This window comes from Triticum urartu, chromosome 6A (genome assembly GCF_056163025.1).
Source record: "Triticum urartu cultivar PI428250 chromosome 6A, HENAU_Tu73, whole genome shotgun sequence".
NCBI classification, from domain to species: Eukaryota; Viridiplantae; Streptophyta; class Magnoliopsida; order Poales; family Poaceae; genus Triticum; species Triticum urartu.
Window position 1 is genome coordinate 469,313,351 of NC_141878.1, and position 22,734 is coordinate 469,336,084.

General features: G+C 50.1%; 1 pseudogene; it reads right to left on the reverse strand.

Moving 5' to 3' along the window:
• Positions 1-19,557: 19,557 nt before the first annotated feature.
• LOC147965734 (uncharacterized) lies at positions 19,558-21,213 on the reverse strand (annotated as a pseudogene).
• Between the last annotated feature and the right edge of the window lie 1,521 nt (positions 21,214-22,734).

Sequence of the window (22,734 nt, forward strand, 5' to 3'; positions counted from 1 at the left end):
CAATGACTTCGTTTTGGTCTATCTCGACGACATTCTGGTTTTCTCCAAGAATAAGGAAGATCATGCCAAGCACTTGCGTTTGGTTCTTGATAAGCTCAGGGAACATCAGTTCTACGCCAAGTTCTCCAAGTGTGAATTTTGGCTTGATGAGGTTCTTTATCTTGGTCATATCATCTCTGCCAAGGGCATTGCCGTGAATCCTGAGAAGGTGTCCGCAATTGTGAATTGGGAACCTCCTCAGAACATGAAGCAACTCCGCAGTTTTCTCGGTCTCGCAAGCTATTGCCGAAGATTCGTTGAAAACTTTTCTAAGATTGCGAAGCCTCTCTCAAATCTTCTTAAGAAGCACGTCAAATACGTTTGGTCTCCGGAGTGTGATATTGCTTTCAACACTTTGAAAGAGAAATTGATCACTACTCCAGTTCTGACTCCGCCTGATGAATCCAAGCCGTACAAGGTCTTTTGTGATGCCTCTCTCCAAGGTCTTGGCGCAGTATTGATGCAAGAGAAGAAAGTTGTTGCTTATACATCTCGCCAGTTGAAGCCTAATGAGAAGAACTACCCCACTCATGATCTCGAGTTGGCGGCAGTTGTGCATGCTCTTTTGACTTGGAGACATCTTCTCTTGGGAAGAAAAGTGGACATTTTCACTGATCACAAGAGTCTCAAGTACATCTTCACTCAGCCTAATCTCAACCTCAGGCAAACTCGATGGGTCGAAATGATTCAAGAGTATAATACGAGTATCGAGTATACTCTAGGCAAGGCCAATGTGATTGCTGACGCTTTGAGCAGAAAGGCTTACTGCAATAGTCTGATTCTCAAGCCTTATCAACCCGAGCTTTGTGAAGCTTTCCGCAAACTTAATCTGCAAGTTGTTCCTGAAGGTTTCCTCGCCAACCTTCAAGTCTCTCCTACCTTAGAAGACCAGATTCGCCAAGCCCAGCTTCTTGATGCTATGGTGAAAAAGGTGAAGATTGGGATTGCCAAGAGCCAGTCCAAGTACAAGTGCTACCACCTTGATGACAAGGACACTCTCTTCTTCGAGGATCGTATTGTTGTGCCCAAAGGTGACCTTCGTAAACTGATCATGAACGAGGCTCACAATTCTCTCCTGTCCATCCACCCTGGGAGCACGAAGATGTATCAGGACCTTAAGCAAGCTTATTGGTGGACTCGAATGAAGCGCGAGATCGCTCAATTCGTGAATGAATGTGATGTCTGCAGAAGAGTGAAGGTAGAACACCAAAGGCCAGCAGGTCTCCTCCAACCTCTTGCCATTCCAGAATGGAAGTTTTACCACATTGAAATGGACTTCGTGACTGGGTTTCCAAAGTCCAAGCGTGGCAATGATGCTATATTCGTTGTCATCGACAAACTCACCAAAGTGGCTCACTTTCTGCCTATTAAAGAGTCGATCATTGCAGCTCAATTGGCGGAACTCTATACCTCTCGTATTGTCTCTCTGCACGGTATTCCTCAAGTGATCTCTTCAGACCGTGGCAGCATCTTTACCTCGAAGTTTTGAGATTCTTTTCAGAAGGCCGTGGGCACTAACATCCGCTTCAGCACAGCTTTCCATCCTCAAACAAGCGGTCAAGTCGAGCGTGTCAACCAGATTCTTGAAGATATGCTCGGGGCTTGTGTGATCTCCTTCGGCATGAAGTGGGAGGATTGTCTTCCTTATGCTGAATTCTCCTACAACAACAGTTTTCAAGCAAGTTCGGGCAAGGCCCCTTTTGAAATTCTGTATGGCAGGAAGTGCCGTACCCCTCTCAACTGGTCTGAAACCGGTGAACGTCAGCTTTTGGGTAATGACTTAATCACGGAGGCAGAAGAAATGTGCAAAGTCATTCGTGATAACCTCAAAGCAGCCCAATCCCGCCAGAAGAGCTACTATGATAGTAAGCACCGTGATTTGGCTTTCGAGATCGGAGATCATGTTTACCTCCGTGTCTCTCCTATGAAAGGTACTCGTCGCTTCGGTATCAAAGGGAAGCTTGCCCCTAGATACGTGGGACCTTTCAAGATTGTCAGCAAGAGAGGCGACCTCGCCTATCAACTCGAGCTTCCTTCAAACTTTGCAAATGTTCATGACGTGCTCCCTGTCTCTCAGCTTCGAAAGTGCTTCAAGACTCCTGACCGCACCGTCAACTTCGAGGACATTGAGCTCCAAGAAGATCTCTCTTATCGTGAGCACCCAGTTGCTATTCTTGAAGACTGAACGCAAGACTCGCAACAAGTCAATCAAATTTCTCAAAGTCAAGTGGTCACACCATTCCGACCGTGAAGCTACCTGGGAACGCAAGGATCACCTCCGTTCTGAGTACCCGGCGTTCTTTCAGTCCTAAATCTCGGGACGAGATCCTTTCGTAGTGGTGGAGTGTTGTAACACCCCGGATGTAACTTTCCCAATTTGTACTCCAACTCTTGCCGTTTCCGGCGTTAAGTTATATTTATTTCATCGGGTTCGGGTTTTTGTCTCCGGTGTTGTTATCATTGTCATGCATCTCATATCATGTCATCATGTGCATTGCATTTGCATACGTGTTCGTCTCATGCATTCGAGCATTTTCCCCGTTGTCCGTTTTGCATTCCGGCGCTTCGTTCTCCTCCGGTGGTCATTTCTAGCTTTCTTTCGTGTGTGGGGATTAAACATTTCCGGATTGGACCGAGACTAGCCAAGCGGCCTTGGTTTACTACCGGTAGACCGCCTGTCAAGTTTCGTATCATTTGGACTTCGTTTGATACTCCAACGGTTAACCGAGGGACCGAAAAGGCCTCATGTGCGTTGCAGCCCAACACCCCTCCAATTTGTCCCAAAACCCACCAAACTCTGCTCCATGTCCTAGAGCGTTCGATCACGATCGCGTGGCCGAAAACCGCACCTCATTTGGACTCTCCTAGCTCCCTCTATGCCTATATATACACCCCCCATTCCAAATTCGCGGATCCTCTTCCCCCTAACCCTAAAAATCCCAGATCCGCCGCCGCCGGACGTGTCCGGAGCGGGCCGGACAACGTCCGCCGCCGCCCACGCCCACTAGCGCGCTGCCATGTGGACGCCGCCACGTACCGCCGCCGCGGCCCGCTCGGCCCACGGGGAGCCCGCCCGGGCCGGATCGGGCCCGAGCCGCCCCGCGCCTCGCGCCTCCTCCGTCCCCGCGCCCGGTGGCCGGCTCCGCCGCGCGCCATTGCCGGCCCGCCGCACCGGCCGGCAACCGCCGCCTCGCCACTCGCCGCCTCCGCCGCTAAGCTCGCCGCCGCCGCCTACGCCCGTCGCCGCCACCGGCCGCGCCGGCCTCTCCGTCGCTCGGCTTCCCCAGCCCCGCCCCTCCCCATCTCCGGCAATCCCCGGCCGGTCCTCCCTCCTCCTCCGGCGAGAAGCTCCGGCGAGAGCCCGGCCACCTCGGTTCGCGCGCCGCCCCGATCCAGATCTGTTTTCAGGGTTGACCTAATTTTCTCCAAGTCCCTAAATTTTCAGTCCATATGCTCATGTTCGCGGCTCCGTAACTTTGCATCCTTAGCTCTGATTTGGGCATATAGCATATCAAAATGTTCACCTCAGAGAGTACATCATTTCATTCCATTGCATCATTTTCTTTTGAGCTCATCTTGGTGCCAGAAATGCTATTAGAAGAGGGCTACTTGAGTTAATTGTCAGATCTGCTACTCCGTTTAGCACTTTTGTCATTTTTGCCATGCTTATTGTGTGCATGATATGCCCGTGAGTTCTACATATGTTTTGTTAAGGGTTTTGTCATATTTCCAGAGATGCAACCCATGTATTTTTAGGATGTGTGTGGTGACTTGTGCAAGCTTGCAAAGTGGCGCACTTGCTAATTCTGTTTTCAGGGACTTAGTGATTTCACTAAGTCCTGGGATTGTTTATCTCATGATGCCGTATGTTCATGTTGTTTCCTAGTGATCTGTGGCTATTTTGAGGATGATCAGTAACAGAGTTTTGTTAATATTGTAGTGCTCTAACCATCTATGTATTTGTTTGTAATTATGGAGTAACCTAGCTTGATTCAATCGAGCTCTACTTTTGCTTCATTGCGAATCTGGGCAGATCGTCAACTTGTTTGCGATTTTGCCGATGTTATTGTAGTTGATCCGTGCATGTTATGCCATTGTTCTTGCCATGTCTAGCTTTCATTTTGTGCCTTCTTAAGGGATGTATGCTTGTCTTGCCATGACTTGCACCGTGGTGAGTGCATCGAGCTCGTAAACATGCCTTCGTGAGTTACGTTTCAGCATGTCCCAGTTTTCACTAAGTCTTAAAACTGATTATGTTTTTGCTATGTTCGTGTGCTTGTTAGTATATTTTGTGATCCCTTTTGGCTCAAGGTAACTAAGGGACTTTTGTTAAGCTTGTTGAGTAGCTCCATGCCATGTCTTTCTTTGTCATGTTCAGGTCCTGTAGCTTGTTGTTTTGTTGCTCCGAAGAGGCCTATATGATCTGAAATTCCAGACAAGTGTTAATTTCACTAAGTCTGAGATCTGTTTTACCATTTGCGTTTTTGCCATGCTTGTTTGGACCTCCTAATGGATGAATTGGCCGTAGCTCAGTGCTAGACTTTTGTTAAGAATCTTGAATGCCTCCCTGCAATGTATGTTGATGCCATGTTTGGGTGCCGTAGCATGTTCATTTCATTGCATTTAGATGCCTACTTGCTGTAAATCGCAGACCGGTGTCGTTTTTGAATCGCTTGCCATTTCCAAACCGTAACTCCGATTCCGGCGTTATTTATATCGTTTTCAAGCGATTTCATCTCATCTTTCCAGTGGCACCCTTGGAATTCCAAGTTGGGGCCAGGTTCATGCATTTCCTGTCATATCTTGCATTTTGCATCCTGCATCGCATCCCGCATAGCATATCATCTTTGCATCGAGTTGTTTGAGTTTGCACGTGGTTGATTATATCCTTGTTGCTTGTTTGTCTTGTTTGGGTAGAGCCGGGAGACGAGTTTGCTAACGAGGAGCCCGTTGAGTTTGCTTTTGAGGATCCAGTCAACTCTGACAACTGTGCAGGCAAGATGATCATACCCTCGAAATCACTACTATCTTTGCTATGCTAGTTTGCTCGCTCTTTTGCTATGCCATTGCTACGATGCCTACCACTTGCTTGCAAGCCTCCCAAATTGCCATGTCAAACCTCTAACCCACCATTGTCCTAGCAAACCGTTAATTGGCTATGTTACCGCTTTGCTCAGCCCCTCTTATATCGTTGCTAGTTGCAGGTGAAGATTGGAGGCCGTTCCTTGTTGGACATTTATTTACTTGTTGGGATATCATTATATTGCTATGTTATCTTAATGCATCTATATACTTGGTAAAGGGTGGAAGGCTCGGCCTCTCGCCTAGTGTTTTGTTCCACTCTTGCCGCCCTAGTTTCCGTCATATCGGTGTTATGTTCCCAGATTTTTGCGTTCCTTACGCGGTTGGGTTATAATGGGAACCCCTTGACAGTCCCCCTTGAATAAAACTTCTCCAGCAATGCCCAACCTTGGTTTTACCATTTGCCACCTAGCCTTTTCCCTTGGGTTTCGCGGACTCAAGGGTCATCTTATTTTAACCCCCCCGGGCCAGTGCTCCTCTGAGTGTTGGTCCAACCTAGAGCACCGTGCGGGGCCGTCCCTTGGCAACTTGGGTTACGTTGGCTCCCGTATGCTTAGCTTATCTGGTGTGCCCTGAGAACGAGATATGTGCAGCTCCTATCGGGATTTGTCGGCACAGCGGGCGGTGTTGCTGGACTTGTTTTACCATTATCGGAGTTGTCTTGAATTACCGAGATACCGAGTCTGATCGGAACGTCTTGGGAGGAGGTCTATTCCTTCGTTGACCGTGAGAGCTTGTCATGGGCTAAGTTGGGACTCCCCTGCAGGGATTGAACTTTCGAAAGCCGTGCCCGCGGTTATGGGCAGATGGAATTTGTTAATGTCCGGTTGTAGATAACTTGAACCTTAATTAAATTAAAATGAATCAACTGAGTGTGTTACCGTGATGGCCCCTTCTCGGCGGAGTCCGGGAAGTGGACACGGTGTTGGAGTAATGTTTGCGCAGGTTGCTCTCTAGTTTCTCGTTCGCGCCTTGCCTCCTCTTCTCGCTCTCTTTTACGAATAAGTTAGCCACCATATATGCTAGTCGCTTGCTGCAGCTCCACTTATATTTACCTTGCCATACCTATAAGCTTAAATAGTCTTGATCGCGAGGGTGCGAGATTGCTGAGTCCCTGTGGCTCACAGATTACTATTACACCAGATGCAGGGCCCGATGATTCCGCTCCAGGGGACGCGTATGAGCTCAAGTGGGAGTTCGACGAAGACTCTCAAAGATACTATGTTTCCTTTCCCGATGATCAGTAGTGGTGCCCAGTTGGGGGTGATTGGGACCGTGTCGCACGTTGGGTTCTCTTTTATTTTGGCGCCGTAGTCGGGCCATGAGTGTTTGGATGATGTAATGTTATTAATGTACTTGATTGACGTGGCGAGTGTAAGCCAACTATGTTATCCCCCTTTTTATTATCTTATTACATGGGATGTTGTGAAGATTGCCTAACTTGCGACATATGCCTTCAATGCGATTATATCTCTAAGTCGTGCCTCGACACGTGGGAGCTATAGTCGCATCGAGGGTGTTACACCTGTATGACCCATCTTCACCGGCAAACACTCAAGACCCTCGTGAGGGGCCAAGCCTCGCGAGGCAGACGATGCAAGACCTCCTCAGGGGCGGCCTCACCAGGCTGGCTCGCGAGGGGCGGAGAGATCAAGGCAAGGGACACCTCTTGAGGTTTGTGTGATGCAAGCCATGATGACTGGAGCCAGGCGGGCGCCAGCGCGCGGTGTTCTTGTTTCCTCTTTGGTGTTAAAGAGGCAAGCGCAGGCGAGGAGTCCCAAGGCATCAGACAAAGGTTTCCATATCGGTGCAACAAGACCAAGACCAGCAGGACAGCAGGAAGGAGGTCATCGTGGAGCCCAAGATGGCGTCACCACCAGAGCCTTTGGAAGGCGAAGACTACTTTTGTCAAGATAACTTGTACTAGTTGTCTCCCTTCGAATTTGGCCGTTGTGGTATCCCTTCCCGCTCAATATTTGGGAAGAGGACCAGGGCCTCTATATATAGGACTAACCACCCGGATCATCCCGAACCACACAAGTTCACGAAGCACAAGAACACCTCTCCTTAGGAGGCTGTTCTTCCCTGGTAACTGTTCATCCTCAGCCCCAAGAGGCAATCCACCACACCACACTGGAGTAGGGTATTACGCCATAACGGTGGCCCGAACCAGTATAAATCTTGTGTCTCGTGTTCTTTGGGTTCGTCGAGCTAGGCCGTGAGATCATACGGAGTGAGCAAGCTAAAGAGGGGGAGAGATCTTTGTGCGCACCCTAGTGTTCGAACCTCAAGGATTTTGCCGGAAGCCGAAATCCGACATTTGGCGCGCCAGGTAGGGGTGTGCTTAAGCTTTCCTCTTCGTCAATCTGCGCTTCACCACTCCACCAAGTTCACGGCCGATGCTCGACGGGCCCGCGCTGAGCGTCGGGCCGCCCTCGCCGCCCGCGTCGCTCAGACAACCCCTGTCGGTGGGCCTCCCCATCGTTCTTCGTCACCCGCCGCCAACGCCGCCACCGGCCCAGTGGCAAACGAGCAACAAGCCTCTTCGCTGCACCCCTCCGTGCGTCGTGACGGCCGCACCGCCACCCCATCGCCGACTCCGGTCGGCTCATCGTCCCATGCTCACCGCGCCCCCACGGACGTGCAGGCCGCGCTGCTCATGGCACGCGAGCTCCTGCGCTACCGCCCGGTCGACGCCTCTACGAGGACTGGTTGGACCGCATCGCCGAGCTCGTCAGCGCCGTGATGACACACAAGTGTAGGGGATCTGTCGTAGCCTTTTCGATAAGTAAGAGTGTCAAACCCAACGAGGAGCAGAAGGAAATGATAAGCGGTTTTCAGCAAGGTATTCTCTGCAAGCACTGAAATGATCAGTAACAGATAGTTTTGTGATAAGGTAATTTGTAACGGGTAGCAAGTAATAAAAATAAATAAGGTTCATCAAGATGGCCCAATCCTTTTTGTAGCAAAGGACAAGCCTGGACAAACTCTTATATAAAAGAAAGCGCTTCTGAGGACACATGGGAATTATCGTCAAGCTAGTTTTCATCACGTTCATATGATACGCGTTCGATACTTTGATAATTTGATATGTGGGTGGACCGGTGCTTGGGTACTGCCCTTACTTGGACAAGCATCCCACTGATGATTAACCCCTATTGCAAGCATCCGCAACTACAACAGAAGTATTAAGGTAAACCTAACCATAGCATGAAACATATGGATCCAAATCAGTCCCTTACGAAGCAACGCATAAACTAGGGTTTAAGCTTCTGTCACTCTAGAAACCCATCATCTACTTATTACTTCCCAATGCCTCCATCTAGGCCCAAACAATGGTGAGTGTCATGTAGTCGACGTTCACATGACACCACTAGAGGGATGGCAACATACATCTGATAACCCACATGTATAGGGGATCACAACAGTTTATGAGGGTAGAGTATTCAACCCAAATTTATTGATTCGACACAAGGGGAGCCAAAGAATATTCTCAAGTATTAGCAGCTGGAAACTTAATATCTGCAGCAAGGTATTTAGTAGCAAAGTAATATGATAGTAGTGGTAACGGTGGCAAAAGGTAACGATAGCAAAAGTAATATTTTTGGGTTTTGTAGTGATTGTAACAGTAGCAGTGGAAAAGTAAATAAGCGAAGAACAGTATATGAAAAGCTCGTAGGCAATGGATCGATGATGGAGAATTATGTCGGATGCGATCGATCATGTAACAGTCATAACCTAGGGTGACACAGAACTGGCTCCAGTTCATCAATGTAATGGAGGCATGTATTCCGAATATAGTCATACGTGCTTATGGAAAAGAACTTGCATGACATTTTTTGTCCTACCCTCCCATGGCAGCGGGGTCCTATTGGAAACTAAGGGATATTAAGGCCTCCTTTTAATAGAGTATCGGACCAAAGCATTAACACATGGTGAATACATGAACTCCTCAAACTATGGTCATCACCGGTAAGTATCCCGATTATTGTCACTTCGGGGTTAACGGATCATAACACATAATAGGTGACTATAGACTTGCAAAATAGGATCAAGAACTCTCATATATTGATGAAAACATAATAGGTTCAGATCTGAAATCATGGCACTCGGGCCCTAGTGACAAGCATTAAGCATAGCAAAGTCATAGCAACATCAATCTCAGAACACAGTGGATACTAGGGATCAAACCAAACAAAACTAACTCGATTACATGATAAATCTCATCCAACCCATCACCATCCAGCAAGCCTACGATGGAATTACTCACGCACGGCGGTGAGCGTCATGAAATTGGTGATGGGGGAAGGTTGATGATGACGATGGCGACGGAATCCCCTCTCCGGAGCCCCGAACGGACTCCAGATCAGCCCTCCCGAGAGAGATTAGGGCTTGGTGGCGGCTCCGTATTGTAAAACATGATGAATCCTTCTCTCTGATTTTTTTCCTCCCCGAAAGTGAATATATGGAGTCAAGGTGGACATCCGTGGAGCATCAGGGGGCCCACGAGGCAGGGGGCGCCCCCCACCCTCGTGGACAGGGTGTGGGCCCCTGACATGGATATTTCTTCCAGTATTTTTTATATATTCCAAAAATAATCTCCGTTGATTTTCAGGTCATTCCGAGAACTTTTATTTCTGCACAAAAATAACACCATGGCAATTCTGCTGAAAACAACGTCAGTCCGGGTTAGTTCCATTCAAATCATGCAAGTTAGAGTTCAAAACAAGGGCAAAAGTATTTGGAAAAGTAGATACATCGGAGACGTATCAACTCTCCCAAGCTTATACCTTTGCTTGTCCTCAAGAAATTCAGTTGATAAACTGAAAGTGATAAAGAAAAACTTTTACAAACTCGGTTTTCTCTTGTTGTTGTAAATATGTAAAGTCGGGATTCAAGTTTTCAGGAAAGATTATGAACTAACTATATTCACAATAACACTTAGGTCTGATGTTTACTCATATCAATGGCATAATCAACTAGAGAGCAATAATAATAAATCTCGGATGACAACACTTTCTCAAAATAATCATGATATGATATGACATGCCAAGATGGTATCTCGCTACCCTTTGTGAGACTGCAAAACATAAATGCAGAGCACCTTTAAAGACCAATGACTGACTAGACATTGTAATTCATGGTAAAAGAGATCCAGTCACAGTCATACTCAATGTAAACTAACAGTAATGAATGCAAATAACAGAGGTGCTCTCCAACTGGTGCTTTTTAATAAGAGGATGATGACTCAACATAAAAGTAAATAGATAGGCCCTTCGAAGAGGGAAGTAGGGATTTGTAGAGGTGCCAGAGCTCGATTTTGAAATAGATATGAATAATATTTTGAGCGGTATACTTTCATTGTCAACATAACAACCAAGAGATCTCGATATCTTCCATGCTACACACATTATAGGCGGTTCCCAAAAAGAATGGTAAAGTTTACACTCCCCCTCCACCAAAAAGCATCAATCCATGGCTTGCTCGAAACAACGAGTGCCTCGAACTAACAAGAGTCCCGGGGGAGTTTTGTTTGCAGTTATTTTGATTTGATCTGCATAAAGCATGGGACTGGGCATCCCGATGACCAGCCATTTTCTCGTGAGTGAGGAGCGGAGTCCACTCCTCTTGAGAATAACCTGCCTAACATGGAAGATACAGACAACCCTAGTTGATACATGAGCTATTCGAGCATACAAAACAGAATGTTTATTTGAAGGTTTAGAGTTTGGCACATACAAAATTACTTGGAACGGCAGGTAGATACCGTATATAGGTAGGTATGGTGGACTCATATGGAATAAATTTGGGTTTTTTGGGATTGGATGCACAAGCAGTATTCCCGCTTAGTACATGTGAAGGCTAGAAAAAGACTGGGAAGCGACCAGCTAGAGAGCGACAACAGTCATGAACATGCATTAAAATTAATCAACACCGAATGCAAGCATGAGTAGGATATAATGCACCATGAACATAAATATCATAGAGGCTATGTTGATTTTGTTTCAACTACATGCGTGAACATGTGCCAAGTCAAGCCACTCGAATCGTTCAAAAGAGGATACCACCCTATCATACCACATCACAACCATTTTAATAGCATGTTGGCACGCAAGGTAAACCATTATAAGCTCCTAGCTAATTAAGCATGGCATAATCAACTACAATCTCTAATTGTCATTGCAAATATGTTTCTTTCATAATAGGCTGAATCAGGAACGATGAACTAATCATATTTACAAAAACAAGAGAGGTCGAGTTCATACCAGCTTTTCTCATCTCAATAAGTTCATCATATAATCATCATTATTGCCTTTCACTTGCACGACCGAATAGTGTGGATAATAATAATAGTGCACGTGCATTGGACTAAGCTGGATTCTGCAAGCATTCAGTTCAAGAGAGAAGACAAGGTAATATGGGCTCTTTGTTAGATCAACAATAATGCATATGAGAGCCACTCAACATTTTAATCATGGTCTTGTCCTCTCGACCCCCAAAGAAAAGAAACAAAACTATTTACATGGGAAAGATACCAACAAGCAAAAGAAGAACGAGAAATCTTTTTGGGTTTTCTTTTAATTACTACTACTACAGGCATGGAAAGTAAACTAACTAAAAGTTACAACTAATTTTTTTGGTTTTTATTAAGGTTTATTAAACACACAAGAAGAAAGCATAAAAAACAAGGGAAATAAACTAGCATGGATATTACAATGAAAAAGTATGAGCACCGACAACTAGCATGAGTGTGTGAACAGGAATGTAATGTCAATGAGAGATACGTAGTCCCCCAAGCTTAGGCTTTTGGCCTAAGTTGGTCTATGGCCACGGCTGGCCTGGCGGATATCCAAAGTTATAGTTGGGGTCTTACTGAGAAGGATCCCCCTGGTGCCATTGGTTGGCTATCTCTTCCGGATTCAACTGATAGACAGACTGCCGGTGAGGATCAAATTGTGGTTCTGGCTCTGGCTCTGTAGCTGGTGCAGGGTTCCGGTTGTCATGAATGGCCTCCGACGGAACAAGGTACTTGCCTGCAGATAAGTCAAACAAGGAAGGAGCAGTTAAAGTAATAGTCTCAGGGTGATTTTTATCAAATATCAGCTTGTACTTAAGAATCTTTTCCTTATTATTAACGATAAAATCATGTGCTACCATACTCTTATAGTCTAGAAAAATAGGAGGCAAGAACTTCTCTTCCTTCTCATAATGCCTAATAGGTATGTTAAAGTGTGCAGCGAGGCGCGAGGCAAAGATACCTCCTAAGATGGGGCCCTTAGTACAGTTAAGATTTAACCGCTTTGCAACAATAGCGCCCATACTAAATGTGTCATCACGGAACAAGGCATGGCACAAAATAACAATATCAGGGGCACTAAGGTTGCCACAGTTTCCGCGACCAATTAAGCATCTACTAGCAAATATTGCAAAGTAACGTAAAACAAGAAAATGTATGCTAGTAATTCTTGCATCGGAAAAATTCCTCGTTTCCCCTACAGTAATTGTATCAATAAACCCTTCCACATCGTCACGATGCAGTTCCTCTACACCGCCCTTAAAAGGGATCAAACAAACCCGACAAAAATCACGAAGTGACATCTCCTTATGCTGATCATATAAATAAAATTCCACCAAAGGTGGTGAGCTCCTAGCATGGAAATGAAAGTTTTGCACAAAGATATTGGTGAGTAAGAGATACTGTTTGCGTTGGTCGTGGAGGAAGGCGTGAGGCCTGCATTCTCAGCCAACTCATAGAAATCATCATAAATCCCGGCTGCTCTCAACAAATCATCACAAGGCCATTCACACGGCTGAACCTCTGCAGTGTGAGGGAGATTATACTTGGGCTTCTTGTTCTCTTCACTTTGTTTATCCTTCGAGCTTCGGCTTGATGAGCCCCTCAAAAATCTCTTCATCTTTTTCTGAAAATTTCTGAATTTTTTAGTAACTTCAGAATAAAAGTGAACCAAACTCAACAAAATTGATAGCAACTACTCCCACAAGTGCCTAGAGACTATATCATGCATTAAAACTACTTTTGACCACATAAATTTGACATGCAAGATCAAGAACAGGGTCACCTAAGCAGTAAAAATTTGCAATAAATAAAGCACTAGAACAAAAACTAATTGGACCATTGGAGGAGTCACATACCAAAGAATAATCCCCCATAGCAGTTTTGTGAATGGAGCTTTGAGCTATGAGATCGAAAATGGCAGCAAGATGAGCTAGAACTCGTGCTTGAGCTGGATGGTGATTTTTTGGGAGGAAGGAGTGTGTGGTGGCTGGAATAAGTGGAGGGGAGCCACCATGGGCCCACGAGGCAGGGGGGCGCGCCCAGGGGGTAGGGCGCGCCCTGGACCCTCGTGGCCAGGTGCTTGCTCCCCCTGATGAGTTCTTAGTGCCAGATATTCTCAAATATTATAGAAAAAATCATATTTAATTTTCAGGGAATTTAGAGAACTTTTATTTTTGGGGTATTTTTATTGTATGGATAATTCAGAAAACTGACAGAAAATACTATTTTTGCTTTATTTAATATAAATAACAGAAAGTAAAAGGGGGGGTATAGAAGGTTGTACCTTCTAAATTCACCCATCTCATGTTCTTCAAAAGGAATCCACTAACAAGGTTGATCAGGTCTTGTTAACAAACTCATTTCGAATAACATGAAACCGGAGAATTTTTGAATAACACTAGGTTACCTCAACGGGGATATGCACATCCCCAACAATAAGAATATCATATTTCTTCTTGACAGTAGGAAGAGGAAATTCAAAACCTCCAATAGTAATTGTTGAAAATTTTCCAATAGAATTGATACTGTGGACTTGAGGTTGTTTCCTCGGAAGTGTACCATATGCTCATTACCATTAACATGAAAAGTGACATTGCCTTTGGTGCAATCAATAACAGCCCCTGGAGTATTCAAAAAGGGTCTTCCAAGAATAATAGACATACTATCGTCCTCGGGAATATCAAGAATAACAAAGTTTGTTAAAATAGTAACGTTTGCAACCACAACAGGCACATCCTCACAAATACCGATAGGTATAGCAGTTGATTTGTCAGCCATTTGCAAAGATATTTCAGTAGGTGCCAACTTATTCAAATCAAGTCTACGATATAAAGAGAGAGGCATAACACTAACACCGGCTCCAAGATCACATAAAGCAATTTTAACATAGTTTCCTTTAATGGAGCATGGTATAGTTGGTACTCCGGGATCTCCAAGTTTCTTTGGTATTCCACCCTTAAAAGTATAATTAGCATACATGGTGGAAATTTTAGCTTCCAGTATCTTTCTTTTATTAGTAACAATTTCCTTCATATATTTAGCATAAGGATTCATTTTAAGCATATCAGTCAAATGCATACGCAAAAAGATAGGTCTAATCATTTCAGCAAAGCGCTCAAAATCCTCATCATCCTTTTTCTTGGATGGTTTAGGAGGAAAAGGCATGGGTTTCTGAACCCATGGTTCTCTTTCCTTACTGTGTTTCCTAGCAACAAAGTCTCTCTTATCATAACGTTGATTCTTTGATTGTTGGTTATCAAGATCAACAACAGGTTCAATTTCTACATCATTATTATTGCTAGGTAGAGCATAAACATGAACATCATCATTAACATTATCACTAGGTTCATGTTCATTACCAGATTGTGTTTCAGCATCAGAAATAGAAATATCATTGGGATTCTCAGGTGTGTCTACAACAGGTTCACTAGAAGCAGGCAAAGTCCTATCAATTTTCTTTTTCTTCCTCTTAGAAGGACTAGGTGCATCAACATTAGCTCTCTGAGAATCTTGCTCAATTCTCTTCGGATGGCCCTTAGGATACAAAGGTTCCTGAGTCAATTTACCTCCTCTAGTTGCAACTCTAACAACAAGTCATTATTTTTACTATTCAATTCATTGAGCAAATCATTCTAAGCTTTAAGTACTTGTTCTACTTGAGTGGTAAACATAGAAGCATGTTTACTAATAAGTTTAAGTTCACCTTTAACACTAGCCATATAATCACTCAAGTGTTAAATCATATAAGCATTATGTTTCAATTCTCTACCAACATAAGCATTAAGATCTTCTTGCTTAACCATAAAGTTATCAAATTTATCCAAACATTGGCTAGCAAACTTAGCAGGAGGGATTTCAGCTTTATCATATCTATAGAGAGAATTTACCTTTACTACCTATGTCGGTGTCGGATCACGGGTTCCAGAAAAACCCTCAAGGTTCGAACACTGGGGTGCGCGCGAAGATCTCCGTCTTACCGATCCACGTCCTAGCTCAGCTAAGATCTTACGAACTAACTCGACAAAGTCACAACACAAGGGACACACGATTTATACTGGTTCGGGCCACCGTTGTGGTGTAATACCCTACTCCAGTGTGGTGTGGTGGATTGCCTCTTGGGCTGAGGATGATTAGTACAAGGGGAAGAACAACCTCCTGAGGAGAGGTGTTCTTGTGCTTGGTGAACTCGTGGTTGTCCTGGTTACTCTCGATCTGACCTATCGATCGATCCCCCTAGCTACGGTGGTGGCTAGTCCTATTTATAGAGGCCATGGTCCTCTCCCCAAATATTGAGCGGGAAGGGAGCCAACAACGGCCAATTTGAAAGGGGACAGCTAGTACAGCTTATCCTGACAAAAGCATTCTTCGCCTGTCAAAGGCTCTGGTGGTGACACCGTCTTAGACTCCACGGTGACCTCCGTCTTGCCTTCATTCTGGTCTTGGTCTTGTTGCACTGATATGGAAATCTTTTCTTGATGCCTCGGTACTCCGCTCCTGCGCCTGCTTCCTTAGCACTGAAGAGGAAACAAGGGCACTGTGCGCGCTGGCGCCCACCTAGCCTTGGTCGTCATGGCTGACGTCACTAGAACCTCGCGAGGTTTGCCTGGCCTTGAACTCTCTGCCCCTCATGAGCCAGCCTGGCGAGGCCGCTCCTGAGGAGGTCTTATGTCGTCTGCCTCGCGAGGCTTGGCCCCTCGTGAGGATCTTGAGTCCTTACTGGTGAAGATGGGCCATACGGGACCGCTTGCAGAGCCATGCCGTGGGCCACAGGCAGGCAAGTCTGTGGACCCCTGTTCCCAGAACACCGACAGTAGCCCCCGGGCCCAACGCGTGCTCGGGCTTGGCATCGAGGCGAAGCCAAAGGCCAAGTGCGGAGCGCCGCGGGCCCCAATAGCATGCGGCCTTGGTCGACGCGTGATGGTTGATTGGACGTGGGCATCTCCGCTTCCCCACGCTACCTCGGCAACTGCCCGACTTGGCGAGTCCGTGCTGCATGCAAGGGAAATCTATCATTATTACCTTAGATCATGGAGGCCAGCAGTTGGCCTCCCCTTGGCTATAAATGGGAAGTGGGGGGGGCGGAGCCCCCATCGCCCATCTCTTCTTTGCCTCTCCTGGCTCTTCTCCTTCCCAGCTCCACTCCTTGCTTTTGCTGGCATGGCGCCGATCCGGAGGTTCTCGGCCACAGAGAAGGGCAAGGCTCCGCTCACTGAGCCCGAGCTGCTCCCGCCAAAGAAGAGGAGGTCCCATCGCCAGTAGATGGTAGTGAGGCCGGTGGTGTCGCGGCCTTGGTACGACAGGCCACCGCCTGGGTACCCACTGTCCTTGCATATTTGTGCCGATGGTTCCGGAGGAAGGAGCGACGAGCGTCGCTGCCCGTGCCAGGGCCATGGCCGCCGCGCCGCAGAGGCGCCCGCCATCGCCCGAGGTGTCCACGCGACGGACTCCCCGCGCGATTTCGTGATATGGATGGTGATGCCCCCGAGCACCTGGATTCGCCTCCCGCGGTTCTTCGCTGCCGAGATGCCGCCGAGGGGCCTTCGCGAGCTTTGGCTGCAACACGCCGACTACGACGCCCCAGCGACCGGAGCGGAGATTGGAGCCGTTGCCTCTGGGAAGATCTTCATGACCCGAGGCTGGGGCGAGATTGCCCAGGTCTGCCGCGCGGAGGGCGCCCTCGCGATCCACTTCGAGTACGACGGCGCCTCCGTGCTACTCTTCAAGGTCTTCGACAAGGAGGGCTGCCGCCTGGAGTGCTGCCTTGAAGGAGGTCACCAGGTCAGCGCGGCGGAGGGCACTGGGCCTACCGCAGGCCTCGCCTGCAGCTCCTCCAGTGACAGCAGCGACTCCTGGTGGTCCAGCGACTCTCCCGAGCTCATGGAGTCTCCGGAGACATGTGACGACAGCTACGTGCCCCCGAGCTCCCGCCGAGCCCGGAGCAGGGCTGCAGCGTCAGGCCGCCGCCGCTGATCTGGATGAGGTTGGCGTCGGCCTCTGGTGGCCCACTGTTGATGATGGCGTCATCCACAGGGCCACGCGTATTTATGACTCCCTAGGTTCTTGTGTTTTGCTCCTTGCGAGGAATCCGAAAATGGACCCCGCTGGGTCGTGTAAGGCGTCTGTAGTGCCCTTTGCTGGCGTTATCCTTATTATGAAATTGTGTGTGTGTGTGCTCCGTTCCGACTCAGTTTCCCCTTTCCCACCTCGCGACGGCGAGGTTCTCTACGCCGACAGGTCCCGGTCCCCAGGCAGGCTTCAGCCGTCACTAGTATGCCAGGTCGCGTGCCCTGGTCAAGGCTAGGAGGTGAGCGACCCGAGGTCCACTAAGAGCCCCTGAGGCGCGATGCTCAGGAGGTCCCCTTTGGCGCGCAAGCGACCGTCGAGAGGTAGGAGAGGGAGACTACGTCGCTGCAGCGGGGCTACACAAATGAGAACTCTACACTGTAGCGGTTGATTGAGCGCGAAACTTATCTTGGCAATCTGGGGTTGGTTCCTCGCAAGACGCCATGCTTCGGCGTCGGCCGCTGCTGAGTAGCTAGGCCAGACCCGTGCGGGCCTCCCCCTCCCCTCCATGTTCTTCTTGGTGCGTTGCATCCTCAGGTCCCGGCCCTCGAGCGAGCTCAGCCGCCGCTGGTATGCCAGGTCGCGTGCCATGGTCAAGGCCAGGGGTGAGGGCCAGAGAGCTAGTAAGAGCTCCTGAGGCGCGATGCTCAGGAGCCCCCCTTTTAACACGCAAGCGAATCGCATGAGAGAAGAGGGAGAGTCCACGGTACCGCCTGCTGTGGCCCTCAGGAAGTTCCTGCAAGTTAGCGCGAGGAAGGGCACCGGTCGCCGTGGTGATTGCTGATTCGCTTCCGGTACATGGGAGGGGGCTCCCTACTGCGAAGAACCCCCCGGTGCGTGTACAACCCCACCCTGACATGTGGCTTGCACGGCAGGGCTAGATGATGTGTGTCTGGGCACTCGTGAGCCAGCGTGGGACTCACGAGGCCCTACCTCAAGGCGGGTTGTGTCTGGTCTTGATTCTTGTTCGCTGTCTTGGTCCTGCGAGGTGGTTAGACAACCTGCGCCGAACGAATCTCCTGAGGTTATCGCGTGAGAAAGCCAAGCACCAATGGCCCCAAGAGGTGACGTGAACGGGGCCGGCCCGCTAGACAGAGCTTGACCGTTGGATTTATCGATGCTGCAGGGACGGGCCTGAGCACAGACGCCGTGCCTAATTCTCTCATGCGAAGGGTCCTGAAGAAAGACGACCGGCGCGCGGTTCCCGCGATGGGCAACAACCAAGTAGGTGATATTCATAGATAGATCAAGCATGAAAGGCAACCTAGCTCAGGTAAATGCATAACGATACCCGCCACTGGGTCCGGCCCGAGCGGCTTGGGGATGATGCAGCCTGAGGGGCGCCCCCAGCAAGGTAAGCTAAAGACATAAACAAGGAAAGATACATGCCACATGGATGGACCCACGCGGCCTAGGAATAATGCAGCCCTCTAGGCGCTCCCAGCTGAACGAACTTGGAAAATGTCACCTGGTTCCATTGATGAAGGGGTGTTGAGGTAGCTGAAGGTACGCAGCGAAGGGGTTGCTCCTCATGAGCCACGAGGGCCCTGAGCCTCAGGAGGCTCTGGGGGTCCAGGTGGTTCCTTGAGGACCGTCTCCATCTCTGCCAGGACTGCGTGGTGCCAGACCTCCTGACCCGCCATGATGCTCCGCAGGTTGCGCTGGAAGGCAGTGGCCACGCTCGGCAGGCCGAACGGCATGTGAACGTAGCTGTGAGGTGGACCTTCGCAGTGCCCGACACGCGAAGGCCAGAAGCGCTCCTGAGATGCGGCTCGGTTGAGCCCTGGTATGTCAATGCAGACACGCAGCTCACCACCCTTGCCTGGGTGGGGAGCAGCGCCAGGTGGGCGGCGGTCACCGCGTATTGCTCTTGCTTCCTGAAGCTCCTGAGATACCTTGGTGATGAACTCCTGAGCACCGAGCGCTCCTTGCCCAGTGTCCTCCTGAAGGAGACGTGCCACAAGACACGCCTCCAAGCAGTGCCCGAGCGCCTTCCTCGTGATGTTGGTGTGGTCTGAGGCCCTCCAGAAGAGAGCCCCTGAGCCCTGCCCGAGGAGGGCGCCGGGTGCGCCTTCCTATGCGATAGAGGGAGGCGTCCTAGGTGCGGGCACTGATCCTGACGAGGTGCCACTTGCGGTGCTTCCCTCCCGAGGTCCGGCACGGAGTTGCTGCTTCTTCTTCTTGGGGACGACCTCCGGAGGGTACCGAGCTACATTGCTGCCGGGGTCTTCGATTGACGCTGCTTGGAAGGCGTGCTCGAGGGAGAACACCGCATCTCTTTCTTCACAGGGGACTGTGATGATCCCGCCGCTTCCTGGCATCTTGAGGACATTGTAGCCATGGTGCGTTGCGGCCATGAACTTGGCCAGGGCCGGATACCTGAGGATGGCATTGTATGGCAGACGGATGTGGGCGACGTCAAAGTCGATGAGCTCGGTGCGGTAGTTGTTGCGCTGTCCGAAGGTGACTGGGAGGTGGACCTGACCGATCGGTATGGTGGAGCCATCGGTCACTCCTGAGAAAGGCTTGGTGGGCTGAAGCTGATCATACGACACTTGGAGGCTGTCGAACATCTCGACGGACAGGATGTTGAGCCCTGCGCCGCCATCGATGAGGGTCTTGGTGACTTGCACGTTGCTGATGACGGGTGAACAAAACATCGGGAGGATGCCGGCAGTAGCCGCGCACTTGAGCTGGTCTGCTGAGCTGAACGTGATGGCACACTGGGACCACCTGAGCGGGCGCGTGGCCTCGAGCTTCGGGAGGACTGCGTTCACCTCGTGAGCAAACTGCTTGAAGATACGTTGCGAGGCTGGGGCTTGAGCTCCGCCCAAGATGCAGGCGATGGCACGCGGCTCCTGGAAGCCCCCAACCCCCTCGTCTTGGTGGTGGTCGTCATTCCTTCTTGGCGGTGGCGGCAGTGGAGGAAGACCGGCGTTGCCCTGAGGGCGATCCTCACGAGGCTGGTCCCTCCAGGCGCCCTCACGAGGTTGATCCTGCCACTGGTCCTCACGAGGCCGGTTGCGCCACTCCTGGCGCTGGCCATGGTCATCCCAGCGTCCGCCACCACGTCCTCCTCCTCGGCCATAGCCCCGGTCGTTGCACTCGGGGTGTCGACCGAAGCGTCCTTCTCGAATGGCGCTGAGCTCTTGACAGTCGCTGGTGTTGTGGCTATGCAGGTTATGGAAGGCGCAGAATTGTCGGCTGCTCTTGGATGACTCGGGATGGTCCCTGCTGCACTTTGTGCCCGGCTCCGCCGCGAGCACGACTGCTCCCTTGCTCTTCACGTCTTTGGCCTTGGCTTTCTTCTCCTTCGGGTCCGCAGCCGGGAGCTTGAGGAGGGAGAGGCACCCCTCCTCAGCTCTTGCACACTTGGTCGCCAGGTTGAACAGCTCTAGGGATGTGCACAACTCCTCGTGGATGGAGAGCTCCTCCTTCATCTTGATGTCGCGGACGCCATCGGAGAACACAGAGATGATGGCCTCGTCCGTCACCTTGGGGATCTTGAGGCGGACGTTGTTGAAGCGTTGGATGTACTTTTGGAGGGTCTCTCCTGGTTGTTGCTTGACGCCGCACAGGTCACCCGCAGCTGGTGGGCGGTCGCAAGTGCCCTGGAAGTTGGTGACGAAATGGTCGCGCATCTCGTCCCAAGAGGAGATCGAGCCTGGAGGTAGATTCAGGATCCAGGATCGGGCACCATCCTTGAGAGCCATGGGAAACCAGTTCTCCATGACTTTCTCATCGCCGTTGGCTGCCTTGATGCACAGCTTGTAGAGCTACAGGAACTCCGCGGGGTCGGGGGTGCCGTCGTAGCGAGGTGGCAGATCCGGCTTGAACTTGCCTGACTAGGCGACGCTACGTAGCTCAGGGGTGAAGGCACGGCAGCCAGCCATGGTCACCGGGATTCTGCGCTGGTGGAGAACTTGTCCTTGATGGGGTCCGTGCACCGCCACCGCAGGCGGCACGCGGTTTTGCCGTGGTGGCGCAGGGAGTGCGGGGGCGTTTTCTCGCGGCCGAGGGACTTCTTGGCAGCTTCTTTCTTCTTGCACGGGTGCTGGACGCGGCAGGTCACGCCGTGGGGCCACGCTCCTGGGCGCCAAGACTCCGTCTTGGGGCAGAGGCGGTGGAGGCGCTTCATGGGCCACGCCGCTCGCGGCTGGCGGAGGGCGAGGTGGCGAGAGGGACGATGCAGGGGAGCCCCCTGCGGCGCTGACAAGCTCGGCGATGCGGTCAAGCCAGTCCTCGTAGAGGTTGTCGATTGGGCGATAACGCAGGAGCTCGCGAGCCATGCACAGAGCAGCCCGCGCGTCCACCGGAGCGCGACGAGCATGGGATGAGGAACTGGCCGGGGTCAGCGATGGAGTGGCGGTGCGGCCGTCCCGCCGCACCGAGGGGTTCCAGCGAGGATGCTTGCTGCTCGTTCCCCTCCGGGACGGTGGCAGCATTCGCAGCCGGCGACGGAGAACGATGGGGCGGCCCGCCGACGGGAGCCGTTTGAGCAACGCAGGCGGCGAGGGTAGCCCGGCACTTAGCGCGAGCGCGGCGAGCGTCCGACATGGAGATGATGGAGCAACGAGACGTGGAGCGACGAAAGGGAAGCTTCGGCACACCCCTACCTGGCGCGCCAAATGTCGGATCACGGGTTCCAGCAAAACCCTCAAGGTTCGAACACTAGGGTGCGCGCGAAGATCTCCCTCTTACCGATCCACGTCCTAGCTCAGCTAAGATCTTACGAACTAACTTGACAAACTCACAGCACAAGGGACACAAGATTTATACTGGTTTGGGCCACTGTTGTGGTGTAATACCCTATTCCAGTGTGGTGTGGTGGATTGCCTCTTGGGCTGAGGATGATTAGTACAAGGGGAAGAACAACCTCCTGAGGAGAGGTGTTCTTGTGCTTGGTGAACTCGTGGTTGTCCTGGTTACTCTCGATCTGACCTATCGATCGATCCCCCTAGCTACGGTGGTGGCTAGTCCTATTTATAGAGGCCATGGTCCTCTCCCCAAATATTGAGCGGGAAGGGAGCCAACAACGGCCAATTTGAAAGGGGACAGCTAGTACAGCTTATCCTGACAAAAGCATTCTTCGCCTGTCAAAGGCTCTGGTGGTGACACCGTCTTGGACTCCACGGTGACCTCCATCTTGTCGTCCTTATGGTCTTGGTCTTGTTGCACTGATATGGAAACCTTTGCTTGACGCCTCAGTACTCCGTGCCTGCGCCTGCTTCCTTATCACCAATGAGGAAACA